The sequence below is a fragment of the Hippopotamus amphibius genome, chromosome 7, assembly GCF_030028045.1.
Source record: "Hippopotamus amphibius kiboko isolate mHipAmp2 chromosome 7, mHipAmp2.hap2, whole genome shotgun sequence".
Lineage (NCBI taxonomy): Eukaryota > Metazoa > Chordata > Mammalia > Artiodactyla > Hippopotamidae > Hippopotamus > Hippopotamus amphibius.
In genome coordinates, this window is record NC_080192.1 from 104,080,860 (window position 1) to 104,105,214 (window position 24,355).

The following is a 24,355-nucleotide window of genomic DNA, read 5'->3' on the forward strand; positions in this document are numbered from 1 at the left end:
TGATTAATGAGCCCTTTGCCTCTCTGGATCTCGTTTTGAAGATCTCTCCAAACCTTTCACTTGGCACCTTCATTCAAGTGGAATCTCTGGAGCTTGGTGGACAGCAAGTTTTAGTGTAAATCTTTTACCGTCCAACACATACCCTGAGAACAAAGGAATTCTGTTTGCAGTGTTTATAGAGTAATTGGGACATGCAAATTACATTTCTAGGGAAAGGAACTGGTGGATATATGTGGTGGAGGAGAGTTTGGAGACAGAGGACTAGAAGATAGAGAAGGCATAATCTCTGCCCCTGGTGGGGATTTCCACATAATCTGATGCCTAGCCCCAAATTATCCCATCCTAGCACAACTTTTTAATGTGATTTCTTTTGCTGCAAGAAATTTTGAATATTTCTCTCTTCATTTCTTCCTAATATGAGGTAAGAAGGGAGAAATTGGCACTTCCCTGGTGATCCAGTGGTAAAGAATCCACCTTCCAATGCAGGTGTTGTGGTTTCAATCCCTGGTCAGGGAACTAAGATCCCACATGCACGGGACAACTAAGCCCATGTGCCACAACTACTGAGCTCATGTGCCTCAACTAGAGAGCCCACGTGCTCTGGAGCCTGCGCGTTGCAATTAAATAGAGAAAAAATCCACACACCACAGCTAGAGAGAAGCCCACGCACCATAAGGAAGAGCCCGTGAGCCGGAACAAAAAGATCCCACGTGCTTCAACGAAGATCTCATGTACGGCAGCTAAGATCCTGTGTGCCGCAACTAACACCCAATGCAGCCAAAAAAATAAAGAGGAAAGAAAAGATTATGAAAAAAAAGATTATAAAAAAAGGAAGGGAGGAATCACAGGCAGCCTCCATTTGAGACTATATTTCAGGACTTAAATATGGGCTCCTGAGATTGATGCCTCCCTACCTCCCATGGATAAAGCTGAATGAGATTATAGATAACTTATAAATTCATCATGGAAAGAATAAGGCACAAGCAAATATCTAGAAGATAGTTCTCAGTTGTATCAGATCCACATTCCTCCCCCCCCCCTTTTTTTAATTGGGGTATACTTGCTTTACAATGTTACGTTAGTTTCTGCTGTACAATGAAGTGAATCAGCTATATGTATACAGATATCCCCATATCCGCTCCTTCTTGGATCTCTTTGCCTCCTCCACCCATCCCACCCATCCAGGTCACCACAGAGCACCAAGCTGAGCTCCCTGTGCTATATAGCGGTTCCTGCTAGCTATCTATTTTACACATGGTAGTGTATATATGTCAATCCCAATCTCCCAATTCATCCCACTCCTCCTTTCCCCTTCACCCTCTCCACACATTTGTTCTCTATGTCTGCATCTCTATTCCTGTCCTGCAAATAGGTTCATCTGTACCATTTTTCTAGATTCCACATATATGCAGTAATATACAATATTTGTTTTTCTATTTCTAACTTACTTCACTCTGTATGACAGACTCTAGGTCCATCCATGTCTCTACAAATGACCCAATTTCGTTCCTTTCTATGGCTGAGTAATATCCCATGGTATATACATACCACATCTTCTTTATCCACTCATCTGTCAATGGACATTTAGGTTGGTTCCATGTCTTGGCTATTGTAAATAGTGCTGCAGTGAACATTGGGGTGTATGTGTCTTTTTTTTTTTTTTGGCATGTGTTTTTTTGAATTATGGTTTTATCAGGATATATGCCCAGTAGCGGGATTGCTAGGTCATATGGTATTTCTATTTTTAGTTTTTTAAGGAACCTCCATACTGTTCTTCATAGTGGCTGTATCAATTTACATTCCCACTAACAGTGCAAGAGGGTTCACTTTTCTCCACACCGTCTCCAGCATTTATTGTTGGTAGATTTTTTCGATGATGGCAATGCTGACCATTGTGAGGTGATACCTCACTGTAGTTTTGATCTGCATTTCTCTAATAATTAGTGATGCTAAGCATCTTTTCATGTACCTCTTGGCCATCTATATGTCTTCTTTGGAGAAATGTCTATTTAGGTCTTCTGCCCATTTTTGATTGGGTTGTTTGTTTTTTTGATATTGAGCTGCAAGAGCTGTTTGTCCCCTTTTCATAAATGAAATATCCCTTCATTGTTCTGAAAGGGAATTCATAGATGATATAACCTACCAACACACAGGAAAAAAAACTTTTTAAAATTAACATAATGCTCCACATGTAATAAAAAGGAGAAATAAAATTAGAGTTAGGGTTATGTTTAGATAATTATAAACAGGTTTTTCACCCACATCAGTGCCTTAAAGGACATTTGATAGTTTGGCAGGACAATTTCTATGTCCTATGGAACTGTTCCAAACATCTGTCAATCCTGGCCCTCAGCCACCAAATACCAGTTTGCACACCTTTGATCACTGTAATAACCAAAAATACTCCCACAGTTCCTATAACACATCCTAAAAGGTGGTACTGCCCCTGTTGAGAACCACTGGTCTAAGTAGGAGTGCCCGTGTATTGGAATCCTTTAGATTCTTCCTTGGTTAGGATTTCTAGGTAATAGAACAAGATATACTTGCCATAATCCCAGGCTAAGAGTTCCAGGGCTTAACAAGCCTGAACTCAACAAGCATGCATTTTCTATTTGTACACAGCTATTTTTAGCATACTAGTTTTAAAATAGTTCACACACACACACCCCACATTCACCAAGGTCCCTGACCATGAAGAGTGATGAGGCTTTGCTTAGGGCATGGCCATGCTATCTATGGACTGATGGTTATGTAGAGTGAAGTAGAAACAGCATTTATTTTCTGCCATATTTAAAATTTAGGGAGGTGGAACTGATGGGTGTGTCAGTGTGGTCCGTGGGTTGGCCTTGTACCTTGTTTCTTGGTCCTCTCTGACCCTTACCTTGGATTAAAGGAGACTCTGCATTGTAAACAAAGGTTGTCTCTCTTTCTGCCTGCTGAATACAAAATGGAAGCCAAACAGGGACCCAAAGGGAATAAAAGTCCCCTCATCCTCATGTCCCTTGACACACAGCCCTAATTAGAATCAACCCAAATGTCATTCACCAGACACTCAGAAAGGTACTGAAATCTGGCCAAAAAGAGAAAAAAAAAAAAAAAAAAAAAAAAAGGAATGTTTGTGGAAACTTCTGTGAGTCACCCTCAAGCATTTACCAGAGGTCAGTGTTTTGCTGCCAGAACAAGCTAATATTTGAATGGAAGAAAAATTCTAAACAACCTAAGGGAAAACTTAAAGAGCAAAATCGCTCTATGCTATGACCCATGACATAACATCTGCCCCTCTTAAGTCATGCTCACCCAAGAGCATGTTTAACCACAAGCATGGTTTCTGGGTGGTACAGTTCTTATGTGGGCCATTAAGAAGAAAGTGGGCTTGAATCAATCAATGGGAGAGAAAAAAATGAGTACCAACTAAGGAAACCATTTGTTCATTCCTGTATATATTCGTTTCCTTCCTTTCCCAGCTTAATTTCACTTACAATACACTGCATGTACCCTTAGCTGCCTTTCCCACTCTGACTCTTTGAGAAACTCACCTGATTAAATAATGATCCGGGTCGTCCATGCTTACACCTGTGCAGCTAAATGTGCCTCGTGAAGAATCAAACCATGCAGAGATTCCACTTTAAATTTATGATCATAAACCTTGAGTAGGCCCTTAATCCTGCCAGCAATCATACAATATTTCCCGAGTCCTTTTATTATCCCTCTCTCTCAGGTGGTATTTCATACCTTCACTCTGTCCTGAAACCTCAAATACCTACTCACCACCCATTTTCATTCTCTGTTGATGACCTTGCTTCCTATTTCACTGAGGAAATAGAATGAGTCAGAAGAGAGCTCCCACAAACACCCACCACCTGCATCAGTGCCCAAGTCCTAGGCTTCTTTCCTATGGCTAGTCTTCCTCCTATATCTCTGGTTCCTCCTCAGTCTTCTTTGTTGAGTTCTATTCAACTCTCTGACCTCCAAAACTTGGAGTATTCTAAAATTCGGTCCTTGGACCTCTTCTCTTTAGTTTCTTCACTCACTTATTTGGTGGTCTCATCTACTCTCATGGTTTTAAATATGATCTAATATATGTTGCGTTCAGCCTGCATCTCTCCCCTGAACTTTAGACTCACATATCCAGCTGCCTCCTTAAACCTCTGCTTGGATGACTAATAGGCATCTCAATTAATCATGTCCAAAACTGAATTGCTGATCTCCTATTTCTACCTCCTGACTGCCAAACCTTGTGCCTCTTCTACTTTTCCCCAGTTGCTCAAGCCAAAACCTGGAAGTCATCCCTGCTGCCTTTCTTTCTCTCATTCCCCACATCTGACCTGTCAGCTTAACTGTCAACCTATGTCCAGAATCTGACCACTTCTCTTCACATCCACTATCACTACCATTGCTGTTGCTCACCTAAACTAGTGCAGGAACCTCCCAACTAGTCTCCCATCTTCTATCTTTGACACCATGCAGACTCTTCTTGATACACAAGTCAGAGTGATGTTGATGAAACATAAATCAGAGAGGGTCACCCCTCTGCTCAAAAACCTTCCAATGACATTCTTAGTAAAAGCTCACCTCCTAAAATTTCTCTAAAGCCCTTCATGCTCTGCCCCCTGGCCCACTCCTTTTTCAACTTCATCCCCTGCTTCCTTCTCCCTTGACTGTTCCATTCTAGTAAGACTCTCCCTACCCTTTGCCACTCCTTAAATCTTCCAGGCACCTCAAGACCTTTGTACTCATTGTTCCTGGGATGCTCTTCCCCCAGACCTGACTCACTCGCTCACCTCCTCCCTCAGATGTCACCGTCTCAGTGAGCCCTTCTCTGTTTATACATCTACAATGGCTCATTTTATGTGTCAACTTGACTGGGCCATGGGGTGCCCAGACATTTGGTCAAACATTATGCTGGCTTTCAGACTTGGACTAGAAATATGCTACTGGATTTGCTAGGTCTCCAGCTTGCCAACTGCAGATCCTGGGACTTCTCAGCCCTGCTATGGGACCCCTTCTCAGCCTCCATAATCACATGAGCCAATTCCTTATAATAAATCATATATATGTAAAATGATAGATAGATAGATAGATAGATAGATAGATAGATAGATAGATAGATAGATAATATACCTCACGGGGCTGTTATGGGGATTAAATGACTGAATATTTATGCAGTGCTTGGAAGGATTCCTAGTATAGTATTATAGTAAGTGCCATATTAAGGAAACTAAATTATATATATTTACATACACATATCTGCCAAAACTACAGAGTATACAGTGGTAGCACAGAAGATGGGAAGGGTCAATTTCCCCTTAGACTCAAGGAAGCCTTCACAGAGAAAGTGATATTTAATGTGAATCTTAGAGAATAAACAAGTGTTTACTAGACCAACAAGAAGGGTATTCCAGGCCAAGGACACAGGACAAATGTTTAAATCAGGAGGCTCAGAGATAAGAATAAATCTGTCCTCCCACCTTCCAGGAAGTGATGATCTGGAGTTGTCTCAATAAATCCAGCTTGTTTTTCCTACTTTATCCTTTAATTTCTTTATTATGTAAGGGAAGGTGTTGGTAACACTGAATATTAAATTATAGTCATTTCACTGTGTAGGAGAGGAAGTTTTAGAGATTGTTACACTCTTGGGAAATGTTTATTCCAATCTGTTGGGTGAAAAGAATCTGCTAGTTCTAAGTCACCTTAATATACCTGAAAGAATCTTCAAGTTTCTTATAGCTGATTGGTATTTATAATACCTTATTTGCTAATATGATCACTGATAACCATTTTACTTTAAAATGTTACATTAGAATTTGTTTAATGAATTTCAATTTTTCCATATGCTTTATTCATTTATTTTGTTTGCTAAAAGTATTTTTTTATTGTTACATTGTCAGAAATATTAGCTAATAGTATTTTTTAATAAAACAACCCCACTGTCCATTAAAATATTTTCTAATTTTTTTCTATAGTAAAAACATTATTTAAGAACAACATTACTTCACACATCTTTGACTAATTCCTTTTAAGTGAATGATCTAGAAATCAGGGGAGAAGGACATTAACAGGAAGTGGTCAAGGGGTCATCCAAGGAAGGCAGCAGGACCTGGGCAGGATTCATCGAAGCACCACAATTAGATCTGGCCAGTTTTCAGGATCTGGCCCAGAGACTCACTCCTGGCAGTGTCCTGGGTACAGGCCTGAAGAGGTTGACTCATGCACAAGAGACAGAGGTAGATATCCAAATGCCAGTTTGCAGTGAGAAATTAAACTCTCACATGGGCCAGAATGCTCTCATTGGCATAATTAGTGCATTTTTCTCCTTGAAGTCAAGGCAAAGAGAGACAATTCATACTTAGAAGGTACATTACTAATTTGCCATAATAAATGTCTGCACAGGGACAGAAACCTCAGTGTCTGTATGATCTGTATATTTTCTCCCCAGAGACAGCCTAAATGGGAAGTCAAATCATAATCAGCATGTTGCTCAGTGATAAGAATAAAGATAGATACACATATGGAACTAGACTAAGACTCTGTGGCAGACAGAATAATGCCCCCCCCCCCGCCAAAGATGCCTACATCCTAATACTCAGAACCTGTGAATATGTTACCTTACACAGCAAAAAGATTTTGCAGGTGTGATTACATGAAGGATCTTGAGATGGGAGGCTTATCCTCGATTACTGAGGTAGACCCAATATAATTGCAAGCACCCTTATGAGAGACAAAAGAAGGTCAAAGGCAGTAGGAAGGAATGTGACTACGGAAACAAAAGGTTGGAGGGCTGCCAGGAGGGGGCTATGAGCCAAAGAATACAGGCAGCTTCAAGAAGCTTACAAAGGCAAGGACATGGATTTCCCCTTGAAGCCTGCAAGAAGGAATGCAGCACTGCTGACACTTTGATTTTAGCTTAGCAAGACTCATTTTAGATTCCTGACCTCCAAATTATAATAGAATACATTTGTATTAGTTAAGCCATTAGGTTGTGATAATTCATTCAGCAAAAAGGACACTAATATTGACTCTGAGGCATCTGTATTAGCTAAGATTAGATTCCACTGTGAGTGGTAGAAATCCCCAAATATACGTAGCTTTAACAAAGTACACATGAACAAGTTATGATCTCTCACAAAAATAAAGTCCAGATTAAACAGTCCAAGACTGACATAGCAGATCCACCATTACCAGGTACCCAGGCTCCCTCTACCTTGTTGCTCTGCTATATTTAACACATGGTTTCAACTTCATGGTTCAAGATAGCTGCTTAATATCCAGCCATCAAGTATACATTCTAACTAGCAGGAAGAAGGAAAAGGAAAAGGAAAGAATGCCCTTTTCTTATGGAAACTTATTGAAAGTTGCACATACCACATCAGCTTGAATCCCATAGACAAACAATTGGTCACACAGCCACTCCTAGTTTCAAAGGAAGATGGAAGTATCGTCTTTATCCTGGGTGACTTTGTGCTCATTGAAAAATAAAGGGTCCTATTCCTAAGGAAAAAGAAGAAAAGAAATAATGAAAATTTACAATACCTACTACATCCTCAATCTCAGTTGAGATTACATCACAAAAAGAATCAAAGTCCTCAATAATCCACTAGCTGTAATCCCTGCATCCACCTCTAACCAGAACCAGAAACATGCAAGCTAAGATTTACTTTCCTAATCTGAGCTTGGATGGGTACTGCTGGTTTTGCTTATGTGTTTTTTTCAATCTAGAGATTGAAGGCTAATCAATATTTTTTTGACTGATATCTTTAGATACATTAAAATATCTTCAATTAAGTTATTGACATTTTAGCTGGCCCAAGTCTGTCTCTTTCAGGTAATTATATGTTTTTCTGCCATGATCCTACAGTCTATTCTCAGAGAGCAGTTTTATTTCCTCATTTACAAGTCCTTGGAAGATATTCTCCATGGCCCCAAAGGATGATAACAAATTATAAAGGGGAAACATTTGGCATTGGGTTAAAGCCTGGTGCCAACAGATGTTGCCCTCCCTTCCATGGCTGCTAATCATGGCCAGCCATTCCAATCTTAGAATTGTCTGAAGTTTGTCCCAATATGGAATAAAATGTGACCATGTAAAGTCCAATACTACTACTTGGAAGATAACTGTGCAATTTGCCTCTGAAATTCTCTTTAGCTAGAGTCAGGGCTGGTCTAATAAGTAGGTGAAGTGAATACTAATGCTCATGGAATTACAACATGGCAGATAAAATTAATATCCCCATTTTGCTGATGAAGAAACTGAGGCCTAGAGAAATTAAGCAATTTGCCCAAGGCTAGGGCTATTCAATGTCAGTGAGGACTCAGACTTCTTAACCAGAGTCTGACTCTAAATTATTACACTTTTGATATGATTTGAGAAGTCTGGGGAATGTCTCTGCTGCAAACTATTTTCCCATTATTTTTCAAAATACCTGAAATTTCAAACATTCTTTTGGTCTTAAAAGCAAATATAATGGCAAAAGTAAAGCTAACTCTTTAGAGAATCCAAGGGAAAACATCATCATGTTCTTTCTGTCTCCATGACCAATACCTTATTTCAGGCCACTGTCATCTCTCACCTGGATTACCACAATAGCCATCCAACTGGTCTACATTCTCCCAGGATGGCTCCTTCCAATCTGTTCTCCACATTATAGCCAGAATCTGATCATGTCATTCCCTTACTTAAACCCTTTCAGGGGCTCTTCATTGCCTTCAGCATGGTCAATACCAGTGGTTCTCAACCTTTTAGGAAGAATTTTATATAACAAATAATTTTCATCAAGTTTATTATCCCTCCTTACTATCCTGAAAGGAAATTCATAGAGAAAGTAACCTATCTATATACACAATTTTAAAATAATTTTAATCTAACAGTAATATAAAGAGGAAATAAAAGTAATTAACATAAGCAACATTAGTTCAATTTTTTTTCTTTTCTTTTTTTTCATTTATTTATTATTTTTTGGGGGGGTACACCAAGTTCAATCATCTGTTTTTATACACATATCCCCATATTCCCTCCCTCCCTCGACTCCCCCCCACCCTCCCCGTCCCAGTCCTCTAAGGCATCATCCATCCTCGAGTTGAACATCCTTTGTTATACAGCAACTTCCGACTAGCTATCTGTTTTACAGTTGGTAGTATATATATGTCTATGCTACTCTCTCATTTCGTCTCAGCTTCCCCTTCACCCCCCACCCCACAAAACCTCAAGTTCTCCAATCCATTCTTTGCATCTGTGTCCTTGTTCTTGTCTTGTCACTGAGTTCATCAGTACCATTTTTACATTCCATATATATGAGTTAGCATACAATATTTGTCTTTCTCTTTCTGACTTACTTCACTCTGTATGACAGACTCTAGGTCTATCCACCTCATTACATATAGCTCCATCTCATTCCTTTTCATAGCTGAGTAATATTCCATTGTATATATATGCCACATCTTCTTTATCCATTCATTTGCTGATGGGCACTAAGGTTGCTTCCATGTCCTGGCTATTGTAAATAGTGCTGCAATAAACATGATGGTACATGTTTCTTTTCGGATTATGGTTTTCTTTGGGTATATGCCCAGTAGTGGGATTACTGGAGCATATGGTAGTTCTATTTGTAGTTTTTTAAGGAACCTCCAAACTGTTTTCCATAGTAACTGTACCAGCTTACATTCCCACCAACGGTGCAGGAGAGTTCCCTTTTCTCCACACCCCCTCCAACATTTGTTGTTTCCAGATTTTGTGATGATGGCCATTCTGATTGGTGTGAGGTGATACCTCATTGTGGCTTTGACTTGCATTTCTCTGATGATTAGTGATGTTGAGCATTGTTTCAGGTGTTTGTTGGCCATCTGTATGTCTTCTTTGGAGAAATGTCTATTTAGGTCTTCTGCCCATTTGTGGATTGGGTTATTTGCTTTCTTGGTATTCAGTTGCATGAGCTGCTTGTATATTTTGGAGATTAATCCTTTGTCCATTGTTTCGTAGGCAACTATTTTTTCCCATTCTGAGGGTTGCCTTCTAGTCTTGTTTATGGTTTCTTTCACTGTGCAAAAGCTTTTAAGTTTCAGGAGATCCCATTTGTTTATTCTTGACTTATTTCCATGATTCTAGGATGTGGGTCAAAAAGGATCTTGCTTTGATGTATGTCATAGAGTGTTCTGCCTATGTTTTCCTCTAGGAGTTTGATAGTGTCTGGCCTTACATGTAGGTCTTTAATCCATTTGGAGTTTATTTTTGTGTATGGTGTTAGGAAGTGTTCTAATTTCATTCTTTTACATGTAGCTGTCCAATTTTCCCAACACCACTTATGGAAGAGGCTGTCTTTTTTCCATTGTATATTCGTGTCTCCTTTGTCAAAGATAAGGTGCCCATGTGTTTGGGCTTATCTCTGAGTTCTCTATTCTATTCCATTGATCTTCCTTTCTATTTTTGTGCCAGTACCATACTGTCTTGATCACTATGGCCTTATAGTATAGTTTGAAGTCAGGAAGCCTGATTCCACCAACTCCATTTTTCCTTCTCAAGATTGCTTTGGCTATTTGGGGTCTTTTGCATTTCCATACAAATCGTAAGATTTCTTCTTCTAGTTCTGTGAAAAATGCCATTGGTAACTTGATCGGGATTGCATTGAATCTGTAAATTGCTTTGGGTAGTACAGTCGTTTTCACTATGTTGATTCTTCCAATCCAGGAACATGGTATGTCCCTCCATCTGTTTGTGTCGTCTTTGATTTCTTTCATCAGTGTCATAGTTTTCTGCATACAGATCTTTTGCCTCCTTAGGCAGGTTTATTCCGAGGTATTTTATTCTTTTTGTTGCAAAGGTAAATGGGAGAGTTTCCTTAATTTCTCTTTCTGCTCTTCCATTGTTAGTGTATAGGAATGCAAGAGATTTCTGTGCATTAATTTTGTATCCTGCTACTTTACTAAACTCATCAATTAGTGTTAGCAGTTTTCTGGTAGAGTCTTTCGGGTTTTCTATATATAATATCATGTCATCTGCAAAGAGTGACAATTTTACTTCTTCTTTTCCAATTTGGATTCCTTTTATTTCTTTTTCTTCTCTGATGGCTGTGGCTAAAACTTGCAAAACTATGTTGAATAATAGTTCAATTTTTAAATGCTTGGCCATGATTACATTAGAAGCAAGAAATCCTATAAATTGCAGGAGTGTGGAGACAGTGCTGCCCTCCTCCTACCCTCCACACCCTAGAGATAACTACTGGTCTAAACTCTTAAATATTATTTGTAAAGTGTTTGTATTTTGTACTCTTCTCACTCTCCAGCCAATACTGTCAGTAGTCAGTTTGCCTTTGATTTTAATCCTCATAAACTACCTGAATATCTAATACACACAATGGTCTCTGTCACTTACTAGTCTATAGAAGCCACTTTCTCTACTTGGAACTCTTCCTCACCCTCTCTCTAGTTTTATCTGGCTAATTCCTTCTCTTTTAGGTCTCTGCTTAGAAATTATTTCCTCCATAAAACTTTCTCTTGATACACCAATGAGACATGGCATCCTTCCACAGTATTCCGAAATTTCCTCTATTATAGCACACGTCAGTCCCATTGCATTGCAATGACCTCTTCACTTCTCTAGCCTCTCAACGAGTTAGTTTCTTGAGCGCACAGACTGTGTTGTGGTCACTGTTACAGGTTGTTATTCTCATTAGAGGAAAAGGAAGTTGGAGAGCAACAAAGACTAACTTAGCTGAACTGTCTTATATTTATACTGAAGGATGCTTTCAAGAAAGAAATAATGAGGTTGGGGGTATTACGGTCAGCTATTATTTTTTAGAAACACATTATTTTGGAAATGCATAAAAATGAAAAAATACAAAACACATTTTGAGAAAAAGATATAAGGAACCTGACAAACATTACCTCAGCCCGGTTATTAAGGTAAACATCAACAGTGATGAGTCATGTTGATAGTATGTATCCTTGCTATAATGTGATCAAAATGGCACTGTACCTCTGCAGTTTTCCTCCCCAAAACCATTACCCCAGTCTAATCAAAGAAAAATATCAGACAAATCCCAATGGAGGGGCATTCTACATCCTACAAAATACCTAATGAGTACTCCTCAGAATTATTAAGGTCATCAAAAACAAGGAAAGTCTGAGAAACTGTCACAGCCAAGAAGAGCCTAAAGGACATGATGACTAAATGTAATCTGATATCTTAGATCAGATTCTGAAACAGAAAAAGGGCATTAGGTAAAACCTAAGGAAATACAAATTAAGTATGTACATTCACTAATAATAATGTATAAATATTGATTCGTTAATTGTAACAAATGTTACCATGTTTATGTAAGATGTTAATAATAGAGGAAACTGGGTACAGAGCATATGGGAACTCTCTGTACAATCTTTGCAATTTTTCTGTAAATCTAAAACTGTTCTGAAATTAAAAGTTTATTTTTCTTACTGAGCAAAATATTTAAATAGACACTGTACCCCCCCCAAAATGGTGTATAAATGCAATATGAAAAAATTCAACATGTTTAGTCATAAGGCAAATGCAAATTCTCATAATGCAATAACACTACAGACACATTAGGACGGTTAAAATGCAAAGACTGGAGAAATCAAGTGTTTGTGTGGATACATAGCAACTGAAAATTTTAAACAATTATAGGAATGAAAATGATATTTAATCTTAAAAAAAGTGTGATAATTTTTTATAAAGTTAAACATACACTTTTCACTAGATCCAGCAATTCCACTCTTAAGTGTTTACTCAAGAATAATAAAATACATGTTTACACCTATATACATAAGATGTAAAATGATATCATTAACCACAAAAATAACAACACAGCAAAAAAGCATAATCACTTGGAAGTTCAAGAAAACTTTTTGAGGAAATAATCATAGGTTTATATTCTTACCTTATGCATGCTTAAATATTTAAGGGTAAAATGTTATGTCTGCATTTTATTCTCAAATGATTCAGCAGAAGAAAAAAGGAAGGGAGGAAGGAAGGAAAGGAGAGAGAGAAACAAATCGACAAAATATTAAAAATTGGTGAATTAAGAAAAAGAGTATATGAGTCATTATTCTTACAACTTTTCTATAGATTTGAAATTTTTCACAATAGAAAGTTGTGGGTGAAAGCAAGCTCAGTAATAGCACTGGTAAGATGATAGGAATTTCTCTAGGGGTCAACTTTTATTTTTTACTTTGCTCACTGGCCAAAGGCTAGCCAAAGTATTTATGTAGCCTGAACACTTAAAATTTAACTGTCTTCACAGAACTGTCTGTGAACTGTGAACTGTTTATTAAACTGTAAACTGTTTATTAAAAGTTGCTCGGATGGTTCAACTGAATTTAGGGTTACATGTTTAACAGCAGTACAACCCAACTATAAAATAAAACGTTCCATCATACAACTTCTTTTGTACTTTAGATAATTCATAACTTATTTGTCCAGTTGTTTTGGAATCATGCAGACATTTTTATTCAGGATTGATTTTTTGAAAAAAGAAGGCAGAATAGGCAATAAAGATAAGCCAATGAATTTTTAATTTAAAAGACTAATCCCCTTGGGAACCTATATGTTTATTTCAATAATGTTACTGTTGCTCAAACATTCTAGGAATCCCACTTTTGTTCTTCAGAGCCTACTTATGAACCTGCTAATGAAATCAGTGTGGTTATTTTAAATACACCCACATTTTATTTTGGACAAATGGCATCAGAACATGTGATCACTCAAGTTATTTACCTTTCTTTTTATTATTATTATTATTTTAATTTTCTTCTGCACGCAGGCTTTCTCTAGTTGCAGCGAGGGGGCTACTCTTCTTTGTGCTGCGTGGGCTTCTCATTGCGGTGGGAGCATGGGCTCTCGGCATGCGGGCTTCAGTAGCTGCAGCATGCGGGGCTCAGTAGCTGTGGCTTGTGGGCTTAGTTGCTGCATGGCATGTGGGATCTTCCCGGGCCAGGGATCAAACCTGTCTCCCCTGCATTGACAGGCAGGTTCTCAACCACTGCACCACAAGGGAAGTCCCAAGTTATTTACCTTTCTTTAACTCAAATGACTATTGGTATTTTTGAAATATCCAGTCTACCTTAACAAATCAAAAATTGCCATTAAAAATGCTATTCAAAAAAACTTTCCAGGGACTTCCATGGTGGCACAGTGGTTAAGAATCCACCTGCCAATGCAGGCAACACAGGTTCGATCCCTGGCCTGGAAAGATCTCACATGCCACAGAGCAACTAAGCCCATGTGCCACAACTATTGAGCCCTTGAGCCACAACTACTGAAGCCTGCGTGCCTAGAGCCCATGCTCCCCAACAAGAGAAGCCACCACAATGAGAAACCCACACACAGCAACAAAGAGTAGCCCCCACTCTCTGCAACTAGAGGAAGCCTGCACACAGCAACAAACACCCAACACAGCCAATAAATAAATAAATAGGAGGAAAAAAGATGGCGCCAAAGTAGAGGGACAAGGAATGCATCCCCCTCCACAGATGCATTGGGAATGCACCAAAAGATGCAATAATTCCCACAGAGAACCGACTGAACACCAGCAGACAACCTCGGACACCAGAAAGGACTGCAAGGATCCCAACATAACCAGTAGGGAGGCATTTATGACGGCTAAAAGAGGGTGAAGCGGCTGAGCTGAGGCAGACAGGAGCGAGGGAGAAACACATGGAGGGTCCGCACCATGGCTCAGCATTCCTGGACTGAGACATCGATTTACAGCTGAACAGGGGGTCTAGGAGCGGGAGCGTGGGAACCAGAGAACTGGTTCAGGGTGAGAAACATTGTTGGCAGTGGGTAGACGGACCGAGAGGACAGGAGGGAAGAGGTCCACAGCGAGAAGTGCCTGCCCCGGAGAGCTGCAGGGCCATGGTGGCAGCTGGATGCTCCTGGCTCACAGGTGGAGGGGAGGAGCCGCGGGCATAGCCTCTCTCTCTCTCAGCGCCTGCAACGAGCAGAGGAAGGACCTCTGTGGGCCAAGCTAAGGCACTCAGGGATAACAAAGGCCCTCAGGCCCTCAGGCCCTCAGGCGGGGCTGGCTTAGAGTGCCAGCGGCTGAGAGCAAAAAAGCCCAGAGAGAGGCCCAACTCTGAGACATTCTGTTTACACCTGAACCACCGGTGTCCCTCTGCAACAGGCACCTCCATGCCTGACTGAAACGACCTGATCCAGACAGTGCACCACTGCTCACTCACTCCCAGGGGAAGGAGCCACTATTGTACCCTCTCCCTCCCCACACACCAGCGCTTACAAATGAACAATAAAGGAAGCCCTGCTGGTCGCAGAATAATACAGAAACCCAAGGCAGGTAGAAGGACACTTACAGCTGAGACCCCAAGGAAACAGAAATATTAGTATTAATTCTATTGAACTGGTCCATTCTGGGGTCAGTTCTAGTTTTGTTTTGTTTTGTTTTCCCTTTATTAATTACGATCTTAGTCCTAAGGGATCTACAAGTTTTATAATTTATTTTTTATTCTATTTTTTATTCTATTTTTATTTTTAGCCTTTTTATATATTTCAATCTCTAGCTAAGTTTTCGTAGTGCTAACTATATATCTCTCCTACCTTCTTTTCATCTCTTTTATACATTTCTACTTCTTTTAATTTTTATATTTCCAGTCACACTATGTTCTTCTGTTGCCCTGTCTTCTATTCTTTTGTAGTTTATTTTATCTTAACATACTTATAAGCAACATTATCAATCTGCTCAGTCTCCTTGCTTTATTCTCCAGATGACACACTGCCTTGGTATTTATTATTAGGATTTTGTCTTTATCTTAGTTCTTAGTATAATTGTCTAATTTCATTCTGAGAATCTCCAGTTTGTCTGGTGGTACTTTAGCTCTTTTTTATATTTGATTCTAGCTTTCAATATCTCCCTGGATTTGTGTTTGTGTGTGTGAGGTGTTATTTGTTTGTTTGTTTGTTTGCTTTTGCTTTTGTTTCTGTTTTGTTCTGTTTTGGTTTTGAATTTCTGTTGGTTTCTTCTTTGAATGTCTAATAGCATACTGGGTTCTTCTTTGTGTCTTATACATGTATGTGTTTCCTAGACTTGGTATTTGTTTGACTCAACACTCTGCCATTAGTCTGGGGCTTGGACAGTCTTCTTGAAACCCCTTTATTGCCAGGACAAGCAACTCCTGATGTTTGGACTACCATGAGAAAACAAAGAAATACCATGCAGGCAAAGGAGCAGGAAAAAAACTCATAAGACCAAATCAATGAAGAAGAAATAGGAAAAATGCTTGAAAAAGAATTCAGAGTAATGATAGTAAAAATGATACAAAATCTCAATAACAAAATACTGAAAATACAAGAAACAGTTAATAAGGACTTAGAAGAACTAAAGAACAAACAAACAGCAATGGACAACAAAATAACTGAAATTAAAAACATTCTAGATGGTATAAACAGCAGAATAACTGAGGCAGAAGAATGAATAAGTGAGTTGGAAGATAGAATGGGGGGAAATAACGGCCACAGAGCAGGAAAAAAGAAAAAAGAATAAAAAGATTAGAAGACATTCTCAGAGACCTTAGCGATAACATTAAGTGCACCAACATTCAAATCATAGGCATTCCAGAAGAAGAAAAAAAAAAAAAGAAAGGGTCTGAGAAAATATTGAAAGAGGTTATAGTGGAAAACTTCCCCAACACGGGAAAGGAAATAATTAACCAAGTCCAAGAAGCACAGAGAGTTCCATACAGAATAAACCCAAGGAGAAATACACCAAAGCACATATTAATCAAACTAACAAAAATTAAACACAAAGAAAAAATATTAAAAGCTGCAAGAAAAAAGCAACAAATAACATATAAGGGAAAACCCATCAGGATAACAGCTGACCTTTCTACAGAAACTCTGCAGGCCAGAAGGGAATGGCAGGATATACTGAAAGTCCTGAAAGAGAAAAACCTACAACTAAGAATACTCTATCCAGCAAGAATCTCATTCAGATTCGACAGAGAAATCAAACGCTTTACAGACAAGCACAAGTTAAGAGAATTCAGCACCACCAAACCAGCCTTACAACAAGTGCTAAAGGAACTTTTCTAAGTAGGAAACACAAGAAAAGGAAAACACCTACAAATACAAACCCAAAACAATTAAGAAAATGGTAATTGGAACACACATGTCAATAATCACCTTAAATGTAAATGGATTAAAGGCTCCAACCAAAAGACACAGACTGGCTGAATGGATACAAAAACAAGACCTTGTATATGCTGCCTACAAGAAACCCACTTCAGACCAAGGGACACATATAGGCTGAAAGTAAAGGGATGGAAAAAGATATTCCATGCAAATGGAAGTCAAAAGAAAGCTGGAGTAGCAATACTCATATCAGACAAATTAGACCTTAAAGTAAAGACTATTACAAGAGACAAGGAAGGACACTACATAATGATCAAGGGATCCATCCAAGAAGAACATATCACAATGGTAAATATCTATGCACCCAACATAGGAGCACCTCAATACATTAGGCAAATGCTAACAGCCATAAAAGGGGACATCGACACTAACACAATAATAATGGGAGACTTGAACACCCCACTTACATCAATGGACACATCATCCAAACAGAAAATAAAGGACACACGAGCTTTAAATGACACATTAGGCCACTTCGATTTAACTGATATTTATAGGACAGTCCATCCAAAAACGACAGAATACACTTTCTTCTCAAGTGCACGTGGAACATTTTCCAGGATAGATCACATCTTGGGTCACAAATCAAACCTCGGTAAATTCAAGAAAATTGAAATCATATCAAGCATCTTCTCTGACCACAATGCCATAAGACTAGATATCAATTACAGGAAAAAAACTGTAAAAAATACAAACACATGGAGGCTAAACAATACACTATTAAACAATGAAGAAATCATTAAAGAAATCAAAGAGGAAATCAAAAAATATCTGGAAACAAATGACAATGAAAACACAACAACCCAAAACCTATGGGACACAGCAAAAGCAGTTCTAAGAGGGAAGTTTATAGCAATACAGTCCTACCTCAAGAAACAAGAAAAATCTCGAATAAACAACCTAACCTTACACCTAAAACAAGTAGAGAAAGAAGAACAAAGAAACCCCAAGGTGAGCAGAAGGAAAGAAATCATAAAGATCAGATCAGAAATAAATGAAAAAGAAAGGAAGGAAACAATAGCAAAAATTAATGAAACTAAAAGGTGGTTCTTTGAGAAGATAAACAAAATTGATAAACAATTAGCCAGACTCATCAGGAAAAAAAGGGAGAAAACGCAAATCAACAGAATTAGAAATGAAAAAGGAGAAGTAACAACAGACACCACAGAAATACGAAAGATCATGAGAGACTACTACAAGCAACTATATGCCAATAAATTGGAAAACCTAGAAGAAATGGATAAATTCTTAGAAAATTACAATCTTCCAAGACTGAACCAGGAAGAAATAGAAACTATGAACAGACGAATCACAAGTACGGAAATTGAGGCAGTGATTAAAAATCTCCCAACAAACAAAAGCCCAGGGCCAGATGGATTCATAGGCGAATTCTATCAAACATCTGGAGAAGAGCTAATATCTAACCTTCTCAAACTCTTGCAAAATATAGCAGAAGGAGGAACACTCCCAAACTCATTCTACGAGGCCACCATCACCCTGATATCAAAACCAGGCAAAGATGTCACAAAAAAAGAAAATTACACACCAATATCACTGATGAATATTGATGCAAAAATCCTCAACAAAATACTAGCTAACAGAATCCAACAGCACATTAAAAAAAGTCATACACAATGACGAAGTGGGGTTTATCCCTGGGATGCAAGGATTCTTCAATATACACAAATCAATCAGTGTGATACATCATATCAACTAACTGAAGGATAAAAACCATATGATAATCTCAATAGATGCAGAAAAAGCTTTTGACAAAATTCAACATCCATTTATGATAAAAACTCTCCAGAAAAAGGGCACAGAAGGGAGTTACCTCAATAAAAGCCATATATGAGAAAACAAAAGTCAACATTGTTCTAAACGGTGAAAAACTGAAAGAATACCCTTTTAGAATAGGAACAAGACAAGGGTGTCCACTCTCACCATTATTATTCAACATAGTTTTGGAAGTGTTAGCCACAGCCATCAGAGAAGAAAAAGAAATAAAAGGAATACAAATTGGAAAAGAAGAAGTAAAATTGTCACTCTTTGCAGATGACATATTATACATAGAAAACCCGAAAGACTCTACCAGAAAACTGCTAACACTAATCAATGAATTTAGTAAAGTAGCAGGATACAAAATTAATGCACAGAAATCTCTTGCATTCCTATACACTAACAATGGAAGAGCAGAAAGAGAAATTAAGGAAACTCTCCCATTTACCTTTGCAACAAAAAGAATAAAATACCTAGGAATAAACCTGCCTAAGGAGGCAAAAGATCTGTATGCAGAAAACTTTAAGACATTGATGAAAGAAATCAAAGACGACACAAACAGATGGAGGGACATATCATGTTCCTGGATTAGAAGAATCAACATAGTGAAAACGACTGTACTACCCAAAGCAATTTACAGATTCAATGCAATCCCTATCAAATTATCAACTGCATTTTTCACATAACCAGAACAAGAAATCTTACGATTTGTATGGAAATGCAAAAGACCCCAAATAGCTAAAGCAATCTTGAGAAGGAAAGACGGAGTTGGTGGAATCAGGCTTCCTGACTTCAAACTATACTACAAGGCCACAGTGATCAAGACAGTATGGTACTGGCACAAAAATAGAAAGGAAGATCAATGGAACACAATAGAGAACTCAGAGGTAAGCCCACGCACAAATTGGCACCTTATCTTTGATAAAGGAGACACGAATATACAATGGAGAAAAGACAGCCTCTTCCATAAGTGGTGTTGGGAAAATTGGACAGCTACATGTAAAAGAATGAAATTAGAACACTTCCTAACACCATACACAAAAATAAACTCCAAATGGATTAAAGACCTACATGTAAGGCCAGACACTATCAAACTCCTAGAGGAAAACATAGGCAGAACACTCTATGACATACACCAAAGCAAGATCCTTTTTGACCCACCTCCTAGAATCATGGAAATAAATCAAGAATAAACAAATGGGACCTCATGAAACTTAAAAGCTTTTGCACAGTGAAAGAAACCATAAACAAGACTAGAAGGCAACCCTCAGAATGGGAAAAAATAGTTGCCAATGAAGCAACAGACCAAGTATTAATCTCCAAGATATACAAGCAGCTCATGCAACTGAATACCAAGAAAGCAAATAACCCAATCCACAAATGGGCAGAAGACCTAAGTAGACATTTCTCCAAAGAAGACATACAGATGGCCAACAAACACCTGAAACGATGCTCAACATCACTAATGATCAGAGAAATGCAAGTCAAAGCCACAATGATGTATCACCTCACACCGATCAGAATGGCCATCATCACGAAATCTGGAAACAACAAATGTTGGAGGGGGTGTGGAGAAAAGGGAAATCTCCTGCACTGTTGGTGGGAATGTAAGTTGGTACAGCCACTATGGAAAACAGTTTGGAGGTTCCTTAAAAAACTACAAATAGAACTACCATATGATCCAGTAATCCCACTACTGGGCATATACCCAGAGAAAACCATAATTCAAGAAGAAACATGTACTATAACGTTCATTGCAGCAGTATTTACAATAGCCAGGACATGGAAGCAACCTAAATGCCCACCAACAAATGAATGGATAAAGAAGATGTGGCATATATATAATGGAATATTACTCAGCTATAAAAAGGGATGAGATGGAGCTATATGTAATGAGGTGGATAGACCTAGAGTCTGTCATACAGAGTGAAGTAAGTCAGAAAGAGAAAAACAAATATTGTATGCTAACTCATATATATGCAATCTAAAAAAAAAAAAAAAAAGGTACTGATGAACCCAGTGACAAGACAAGAATAAAGATGCAAATGCAGAGAATGGACTGGAGGACATGAGGTTGGGGGGGACGGGGGGGTGAAGGGGAAGCTGAGACGAAGTGAGAGAGTAGCATAGACATATATATACTACCAACTGTAAAATAGATAGCCAGTGGGAAGTTGCTGTATAACAAAAGGAGATCAACTTGATGATGGATGATGCCTTAGAGGCCCGGGATGATGAGGGTGGGGGGGGAATCGAGGGAGGGAAGGAATATGGGGATATGTGTATAAATACAGCTGATTGACTTTGGTGTACCTCAAAACCTGGTACAAGAGTGTACAGCAATTATATTCCAATAAAAATAAATAAATAAATAAATAAATAAATAAAGTAAGTAAGTAAGTAAATAAATATTTTTAAAAAAAACAAAACTTTTCTTTTCTCTAAAATAAAAAACAAAATAAGGGCCCCTAAACTACACATTAGGCCAGGAGTTGGTAAACTTTTTTTGTAAAGTTCCAGAGAGTAAACATTTTAGGCTTTGTGGATCATATGGGTTCTGTCACAACTAATCAGCTCTGCTTGTTACAGTGTGAAAGCAGCCAAAGATACTACTAAAATGAATGAACTTACCTGTATTATAATAAAGTTTTATTTACAAAAACAGTTGGTGGAATACATTTGGTCCATAGGCCCTAATTTGTTGATCCTGCTTTTAGGTAATAACAGAATAACTGAAATAATTTTATTACCTTCTAAAGTGATGGCAATTACTGGAATATATAGTTTTTGGTTTAAAATTTTTTTTTCACTCACTGTTTTATAGTCACTAGTAAAGTATTTTAAAATCTTGTTTAAAAGCAATATTTTTATTTACCATCACATCAAAGAGAATAAAATACACAGGAATAAATTTTAAAAAGGACATAAAAGACCTGTACTTAGAAAACTATAAGACACTGATGAAAGAAACTGAAGATGGCACAAACAGATGGAAAGATAAACTATGTTCATGGACAGTAAGAATTAATATTGTTTAAATGACCATACTACTGAAGGCAATCTACCAATTCAATGCAATCCCTATCAAAATACTAATGGCATTTTTCACAGAACTAGAACAAATAATTCTAAAACTTGTGTGCAACCACAAAAGATCCCAAATAGCCAAAACAATCTTGAGAAGGAAGAACGAGCTGGAGGGATCATACTCCCCAACTTCAGAATATACTACAAAGCTACAGTCATCAGAAGAGTGGCACTGGCACAAAAACAGACACATAGATCAGTAGAATAGAATAGAGAACCCAGAAATAAACCAACACACTTATGATCAATTAATCTATGACAAAGGAGGCAAGAATATACAATGGGGAAAAGACAGCCTTTTCAACAAATGGTGCTGGTAAAACTGGATAGCTACATGGAAAAAATCAGACTGGACTACTCTCTCACACTGTGCACAAAAATAAGTTCAAAATAGATTAAAGACTTAAATGTAATACCTGAGACCATGAAATTCCTATAAGAAAACATAGGCAGAACACTCTTTAACATCAATCATAGCAATATTTTTTTGGATTTGTTTCCTAAGGCAAAGGAAACAAAAGCAAAAGTAAGCACATGGGACCTAATTAAACTTAAAAGCTTTTGCACAGCAAAGGAAACCATAGACAAAACAAAAAGACAACCTACTGAATGGGAGAAAATATTTGCAAATGATATGACCAATAAGCAGTTAATATCCAAAATATACAAATAGCTCATGCAATTCAATATCAAAAAAACAAACAACCTTATTTAAAAGTGGGCAAAAAGATCTGAATAGACAATTTTCCAAAGAAGATATGCAAATGGCCAACAGAAACATGAAAAGATGCTCAACATTGTTAATTATCAGAGAAATGCAAATTAAAACCACAATGAGATATCATCTCATGCCTGTGAGAATGGCTATCATCAAAAGCACCACAAATAACAAATGCTGGCAAGGATGTGGAGAAAAGGGAATCCTTGTACACTGTTGGTGGGAATGTAAACTGGTGCAGCCACTATGGAAAACAGTATGGAGATTCCTCAAAAAATTAAAAATAGAACTAGCATACAATCCAGCAATGCCACTTTTGGGTATTTATCTGAAGAAAACAAAAATACTAATTAAAAAAGATATATGCAACCCTATGTTCATTGCAGCATTATTAACAATAGCCAAAACATGGAAGCAACCTACGTGCCATCAATAGGTGAATAGATGAAGATGTGTGTGTGTGTGTGTGTGTGTGTGTGTGTGTGTGTGTGTGTGTACAACAGAATATTACTCAGCCACAAAAAAGAATGAAATCTTGCCATTTTTGACATCATGGATAGAGCCAGAGGGTATTATGCTAAGTGAAATAAGTCAGACAAAGACAAATACCATATGATTTCACTTACATGTGGAATCTCAAAAAACAAAACAAACGAAAAAACATAACAAAACATACCCAGAAAAAACAGGTATTTGCCAAAGGGGAAGGGGAGGAAAGAAATAGGTGAGGGAGATTACAAACTTCCACTTGCAAAATAAATGAGTCATGGCTATGAAATGTAGAATGTGGGGAATATTGCAAATAACTATGTAATACTTTTGTATAGTGACATATTGTAACTAGAATTATTGTGGTGATGTGTTTGAAATGTAGAAATATCTAATTATTCTGTTGCATAATGGGAACTAACATACTATTGTAGGTCAATTATATTTTCAAAAACTAACAAACTCGTAAAAAAAGAAATCAGATTAACGGTTAGCAGAGGTGGAGGGTGGGAGAGGGGGAATTAGATGAAGGCATGAAGGCAGTCAAACTTCCAGTTACAAGACAAATAAGTACTAGGGATGCAATGTACAACATGGTAAATATAATTAACGCTGCTGTCTGTTATATATGAAAATTGTTTAAAACTAAATCCTGAGTTCTCATCATAAGAAAAAACTTTTTCTTTTTTTAAAATTTTGCACCTATATCAGATGATGGATGTTCACTAAATTTATTGTGATAATAACTTCATGATGTAAAACAAATCATTATGCTGTATATCAAACTTATACAATGCTTCATGTCAATTATATCTCTATAAAACTAGAAAGAAAAAAATGAAAACAATATTTTTTTTTTTTATTAGTCCTCTATTGCTGTGTGACAAATTATGGAAACTAAACAGCTTACAGCAGCCTGTGTTTTCATCTCACAGTTCTGCAGGTTATAAGTCTGATGTGTTCACATGAGTTCTCTGCCTAGGGTCAAGGTGTTGGCTGGGCTGAGCTCTTATCTGGAAGTTCCTGGGAAGAATCTGCTTCCAAGCCTATCCGGGTTGTTGGTAGAACCCACTTCCTTGTGGCTGTGGGTCAAAAGCCCTCATTTTCTTGCTGGCTGTCAGCCAGTCTACTCT

At 37.9% G+C, this 24,355-nt stretch overlaps 1 protein-coding gene across 1 annotated transcript in view; it reads right to left on the reverse strand.

Annotated features, from left to right (window-relative positions):
• Nucleotides 1-24,355, reverse strand: part of ACYP2 (acylphosphatase 2) — a 312,902-nt gene that overhangs the window by 252,534 nt on the left and 36,013 nt on the right. Inside the window, exon 2 of the mRNA XM_057742352.1 lies at nucleotides 7,363-7,488. The gene's annotated coding sequence lies outside the window, so the exon portion shown is untranslated. The remainder of the gene's footprint in view (nucleotides 1-7,362; nucleotides 7,489-24,355) is intronic.